The sequence below is a fragment of the Dipodomys spectabilis genome, unplaced genomic scaffold (assembly GCF_019054845.1).
Source record: "Dipodomys spectabilis isolate Male_0828 unplaced genomic scaffold, ASM1905484v1 ptg000388l, whole genome shotgun sequence".
Classification (NCBI taxonomy): Eukaryota; Metazoa; Chordata; class Mammalia; order Rodentia; family Heteromyidae; genus Dipodomys; species Dipodomys spectabilis.
In genome coordinates, this window is record NW_024871065.1 from 1065909 (window position 1) to 1073284 (window position 7376).

Consider the following 7376-nt stretch of genomic DNA (forward strand, 5'->3'; position numbering starts at 1 on the left):
AAAATGTATTCAAGAGTTGTTTGTATACATCTATAATGATTTCTGCAGGGTTTGTGATTTTTAAATCAGAAATCACTTTAACTTATCTGTTGAAATGAGTAGTACAGAAACTAAAAATATTTCTGGTGCTTGTATGAAAAAAGTATATTTTAAAATACTCTGTATTTTGTTTGTATAATGTCCATAATCTATTTAATTCTCTCCTAGATATAATACTTTGAATTATACATTGTTTTATAATATATAGGTTCGTTAATAAATGTGTTATTTCAGATAGCATTCCATATAGAAAAAGTTTAAGATTCCTTTTTTTTCCTAGGTCCTTATAGTATTTTATTTCTTTGGGATAAAATGACAATGTTATCCAATTTCAAATGTTTTGTAAAGATTGTGCTATGTAAAGGCCATTCTAAGGTGAGGATTTAACGCACTGATGTCAAACTAACTTTCAGTTCAATGAATTACATATATTGTTACATATGCCTTTTTAAATTTTTTATTGTGAAAATACTGTACAGAGGGTTTACAATTACATGGGCAAGATAATGAGTACATTTCTCATCAAGCATTGTAGCCTCCTCCTGTATTTACCCTTCCCATCCATTCCCATCCTTCCCCTGCTCCCCCACTCAATCCTCCCTGCTACCCCTCCACCCGCACAAAGTTGTAAAGTTCATTTTTCGACATAACGACTTGTATTTTTGTAATCAATTTTTTAATAACTGTTTTTCATTTCTTGCATCTCAAGAATGAAAAATATGGAATAATTCACAAATTTTCATATCATCCTTGTGCAAATGCCATGATAATCTCTATATTGTAGTAATTTGGGTAAACGTCCTGCTGAAACATGTAGTATCCTGTAAATTTAAGTAGTTACTGATGCAATCTTTATACAGGCATATATCCTTGGTTGACTGTTTGTAACTAGGAAACCTTATTGTTCCTAAAAATGTTATTGATCTTACTTCTCTAAAATTCTGTGTATATTGGGAAAAGCTTATATTGTTTGGTCGATTGCTCACATTTGCAATTTTTTTGTCAATGACTATTTTAAGTCTTTTTCATTTTAAATTTGATCATACTTTGAAGCCTTTATAGCTAGGTCCAAAGGTGATTGTTTTTCAAGTACTTATTTATAAACTGAGTTAGCTTTGTGGAGTTAATGGATTCAAAGTAAGCCTTGCTTACGAGCTACTTCTAAATTTCTGCAGCTTAAAAATTCCTAAATGATGTCTTACTGGTACAAATGTCTACCTGACCCTTTACTCTTCTTCCCTGTACCAACAGACCAATCAGAATATCTTACCCTGACAGCATAGATTTTCTTATTGGAACAAAACTAATATTAGTTAAAAGGGGTCATAGAGAGATAAACAGTTAAGGCAGAATCTTTTAGGCTAGAAGGTATTTTATCAAAATATAATTGTTTTTTATACCTAACATTTCAATAGTAGCTAAAGCCAAGAAGTTGAAAAAAATTTCACATGCATGATTACCAAATGTCCTGGCCAGTCTACCATCCATCCAGGCAGGAATTTACACTACTGCCTTTCTTTCATCAAATATTTTCATAGTTACAAGAGAAGTCTAGATGTTTCTCCTCGATATTAGGCCTTAAATTGGTAATGTTTTAATCACAGTGTTTCCTCTTGTCTCTAGGCTGTAAATCTCCAAATGGTAAAGCTTTAGGTCCACCTCTACCAAACACTGAGGTAGAAATAATGGAATAATATTTTAAAAGACAGTTGCCTTTGATACCGTAACCACAACAGAACATTGCAAAACATGTGCCTTTTTTATTATATTTTATAGTTATATATTTTATATTTATACGTGCTGATATTTTATTTCACACAGTGGAACTTACTAGAATTAATTGATAATTTGACAAATAAATAGATATTTATTACAATAAATAGATTGGAATATAAATAATAAGGTTTAGAATGTAAATTAGAATATAAAAAGTATCAATGCAATGTCTTTGGTATAAACTTGTGATATGTTCTAAGTATTCTTGGTCTTCTGAATTCACATTGTAAAAAAAAAACAATTGTTTTCCTCTAATCTATAAGGGATTTTACTCTGCTGCTCTGTTTATTGTTTTAACTCACTGGTTGCAAAATGTTTTTCTCTATATTTCTGAAGCATTTCTACTGATTGTACCCAAATTTTGCTGATACAATATCTAAAAGGTATTATTCTTCTGCAGGACCCATGGGTCCTAGGATCCCAGGTCTTAGTTATCCTCTTCATCTGATAACAAGGGGAAGATTTCTCACCTAGGCTCATGAAACATGCCAACAGAAAGTAATTGAAAATCCATCTCAATTCCTTATGACACCAGAATTAGTGGTAAGCAATTGTGTAATGCAATGCAACTTAAAATGAAAGACGAGATCACAAAATCTGAGAGAAAGTACAGTAATTCAAACTTTCAGTTTACAAATGACCAGCCCATATGAGTGACCAAGATCACAAATGTCACAAAATTATTTATAATACCCCTCTTCTAATGATTACTCAAAGATTTCAGTCCAGCATAAGTAGGCAAAAAAAAATAGTTCCTAGAACGATAGATCCATAATTGGTCTACCAAGGCTAGGAAAACTTGACTTACAGGTCAAATATAATTCACAAAAACATTAATTGAGAAGATCGTCAATGCTTCAAAATACTGGTACTTCAGTAAAACTTGTTTCTGTAGAATAAAAATGTTATCATTCTCAAACCAATGATAACCTACACTTAATCTCCTGAAAACAGATTCCTTTTCAAATAATCTTTTAAAAATCACATTCACCAAAATAACATTTGACAAGTAGACAATATTGACATTACAAATTTTTCAAGTTTAGGGTGCAAGTTACAATAGAGTTGTTTTATTTACCCAGCACTAATGCCAAACAGGTTCAACCATTCATTAAAGTGTAGAAATAGTACCACTCACCATTTGTGTTGTTCAGTAGGTGCCTTACAGAAATGTGTCAAATAGAAAAACCTCCCATAATTCAAACCCAAACACTAGCTAATAAAGTAAGTTTAATCACTTACTAAGGTACATTTTTTTTTTTTTTTTTTTTGCCAGTCATGGGGCCTGAACTCTGGGCCTGGGCGCTGTCCCTCAGCTCTTCAGCTCAAGGCTAGCACTCTACCACTTGAGCCACAGCGCCACTTCTGGCTTTTTCTGCTTATGTGGTGCTGAGGAATCGAACCCAGGGCCTCATGCATGCAAGGAAAGCACTCTACCACTGAGCCACCTTCCCAGCCCCTAAGGTACATTTTAAAAAGTCACAAATAGTTGCTTTATCATATGTTGTTTTATGTTTTACCTATCAGTCTAACATAGTAAGAAGAAATATGACTTAAAGTCATGAATATGGGTACTCATCAGAGATGTGACAAACATAAAATCTGTCTTCTATTTCTACCATATTCCTGTATAGTAGTAAATCGTAGTCTTCTTTTTCCAAAACTTATAGGTAGTAGAAAATATTATCCCATGTAAAATAAAATAATCATAAACCTTTTTCAAAGCCATTTATAAAATTTGGTAGTTAGGAATATATTCTAAGCCATTTTTAAACTTTCTTGTTGACTAAAGATTAATCTTCCAAATGGATGAGAATAAAATCATGTCTAGGTGCTTCACGTCTCCAGTCTTGCAAATTGTTATTGCAGATGAATGAATTATGGAAATATAAGCTGACATCAGTTCAAGTGTACGCAGGATTGAAACTCCATGGATAGTATATAAAACTTTCAGAATATTAACAGTTTAACAGAATGACTATCAGGAAGTTGAAACCAGAGAGGAATAATAGTAAAGACAGAATGAATGAAAAATGGAACAAGGGGCAAGTACAGTTAGAATACTCAATGTACACATGTGATAAAGGAAGTGATAAATCTGAAATACATCTTGGAGAAGGGTTGGTTGAGAATGATAGAAGGAGTCACTCTGATCCAGGAGCATTGGACAATTAGATGGACATATTTATTGTAATACACTTGCACAACCTTTTGAAATTTAATTAAAAAACACAACAAAAAACAAAAACACACAAAAATCACAACCAAACTGCAATCTCTAGAGAGGAGTGTATGACCTCTCAAAATTTTAAATAGTTCATGAAGGGTAGTCTGGGGAATAGCAAACAAAGCTGTTCAAAGAGGGCAGTTTGGGGTAGCACAGAATTTTGAACAGATTTAAGTAGATTGTCTAAGGTTGTGAATCACCTACATCTGCTGCAAATATTTTCTTCTGTGAGTTCTCTTTGTCTAAAATGAATACTCCAGTCCTCAGCCACACTTGATGGCTTGTGAAGATAGAATGGAAGAAACAAGATCAAGAATCCATTACTCCACTGGAGACAGAAGAGTCCTCTATGTTTTCTCTCATCTCTCTTCACTACTCTTTCTTCATACTTTTAAGTCAAGTGATTTTGAATTATATCTTTCATTCTTTGTTCTGGCAAGTAATTAGCCAAACTAATTTCCTAAATATTATTTGCCATTTTTTTTCTACCATGCTGTTTACTTGTCCAAGGGAGTCCATTAAGCTTCACCCTTGCATTTGGTTGCCACGAAAATCCAACATTTATGTTAATGAGGACAAACTCTAATGTAAAACTTTGTCTCCAAAAAACCGATCCAAGAAGCTGTGATCACAAATATTTAGCTATACTTTTTTTCTTTTACCTTGAAAGTCTTCTTGTGTCTAAAGTTCCACAAAAATAAGTACTCCACTACTTTTTGGTTCAATCACTTCTAACCTCAAAGATATATTTTACTAACAAGATGCTTAGAGGAAACCAAAGTATACTCCACTTTTATGTTCTCTCTTAAGACTCTCCTTAGATACCATATCAGGATCAGTGAAGTTATTCTTTGCAAAATTATTTCAATAGATTATTTTTTCTTGGTCTTGCATTTGCTCAGCAAGATGTATGGAACAGAATAGAGTTAAATCATCCATACCTTGGGTAACAGTGTCTATTACAAAGGACAATGCTTCTATGTCCTAATTCTATGTCCTCCTCCTAGCTCTTCCCTGATTTCCAATTAAGCACAGCTTCTTGACTTCAAGTCCAGTGAAGCTGAAAGACTATAAGATCTCCTCCCCACCCCACCCCGCTACATCTTCATGGTTTCTCTTTTAAAACTCTTTTAAGTTGCCTCATTTGGACGTAGAATTTATTTTCCTGTCCTCATTCAAACTGTTCTACATTGTAGTGAGCCAAATAGGCTCTGTAAAATCACTTTAGGTAGCAAAAATATTAAGACAATCTATATCAAAATTTTTGGCCTCCCTCCACTGCTGAAGTCAGTATGCTTATATAGGGCTTCTAAGAACATTGTTTTCTTACCCTTTCAATTTTCTCAATTCTTTTCTAATCCCAAACTTTTTGGCTTATGTAATAAGAGAAGTCTTCACTACCTCATGTTAATAAGGATATTATTTTTTGTGAGCTACTTAGAAATGTGTAATCATTGGTGTAACCAATCAGATTTTTTTCTGTGTTTCAGTGCTTCACGTGCAAAGACATTGTGGAAAGTGTTACAAACAGAAAAGTGTGAACCCAATACCTTCTTTCATTTTGAAGGGCCCTTTCTCCCTAAATATTTTGACCCAAATTATTTTTTTCAAAGAATAATTTTGGTAATTAAAGGTCAATTCACAAAATTTGATGTCTTAGTTTTCTTAAGAACTTTGAATTTCACACAGTGAGAGTATATTTCCTGGGTAAGGACAATTCTCAAGGGAACCTACAGGATTTACAGTAAGGTTTCTAAAGTTTGTTTAGTGTGAAAATGAGCTATCTTTACCCACATTGCTCCCTCTCAACTAGGTCTCCATAGCTTTCTTGGCATGAAAGCCTATTTTCCCAGGCAATTTTCTTAATAGGCTAATTTGTTAAAAATTTGAACAATTAAAATATACCTGTCATAATTTTTAAACTCTTTTGAAATTCCTTTATCAGAATCACGTTTTCCCCAATCCTATTTCAACCTTTTCCATCAAAAACAGTAACATGTTGTTTATATGATATAGTGTCCATGCAACTATTATTTTCCAGTGGCTTTATGTGTATATATGAACATATAAGCTGATGCTGAGCAAAATGAACTCCAAGGTATGGAAACAGAGATTTTTTTGCAGTTGTTTATAATGTACTATATGATTTCTATTTTCTTTGGGTTTTCCACCTATGGCTTGGCATTGGCTGTATTTGATTTTGTGCCCTGTGTATTGTGTATACACTTACCTTAATTAGGGAAGGGAAGAGGAATAACAAAATGGCAAGACAAAGGACAAAGGGCAAGCCAATGCAATAACAATACTCACAAGACAATATGTTGGAAATGTACATTAAAACTTGTGAGGAGTATTGAGGTGAAAGAAAACTATAAGAAAAATGAAAGAGGGGGTAAAAAGTTTGAAAAGTTATGTTTTCACTACCTTACAATTACTGTAACCCATTGTTCACCAATTTGACAATAAAATTAAATTAAAAAATAAGCTACATAAAAAATAATTTCACTGTATTGTTATAGTAAATATTTTATGTAGTAACTTTTTAAAAATCAATACTATTTGGCATCTAATTTGAATTGATTACTACTTTTTTTATCAGAGAGTCATCAACTTGAATGTTATCCAACTAGACACTATTTTCACAATAAACTTGACAATATTTTGAAAAAAGGAAAAATTTAGTACTTTCTCATACTAAAACCGAATATAGTTTAATTCTATGGAAACCCATAACTTTTAAAATTAAATGAGTTAAGAGGACAGAATATATGTGTTCCTCAAAATTCCTATGACTAATAACTACTCATTTTCAAATTCTGAACATTCCATACCTGAGTGATTCAAAACAGTACCTGTTTGCATGTTAAGTAATTTTGCAATAGATGCAGTTTCCAATGGAGTGTTACAGATTGAGAAGTCAACAGAAAAATAGCCACATTCTGGTAGAGGATAAAATTATGAAGCATCTGTAATTAATTCTTCAAGAGTAAGCAAATTTTATCAGAGTAAGCTATAATTTCTATGAACCATCAATCCAAAGATTTATGCCATAAAGTCATCCTAGTCCAATAATTTCCAACTTGTAAAGTGCACCTTAATATTCCCTTAATTCACATCATGAACAGCTTATCTCTATTGTGAAAAAAAATACTACACCTCTGATAATGTGATTCTCTCCTTGTTCTGGAAAGAATACTACAATTAACTGGGTTGCATCATTTTTCCCCCAGTGAGATTCTTGAGATCAGAACACTTGCAAATGTTATTTATATTTATACTTTTTTAAACTATCACAGATATTTAGGATGCTAAGGTCAGAAGATTATGGTTCAAA

At 32.6% G+C, this 7376-nt stretch overlaps 1 pseudogene; it reads right to left on the minus strand.

The window, feature by feature from the left end:
* Positions 1–752: 752 nt before the first annotated feature.
* On the minus strand, positions 753–850 carry LOC122096785 (annotated as a pseudogene).
* Between the last annotated feature and the right edge of the window lie 6526 nt (positions 851–7376).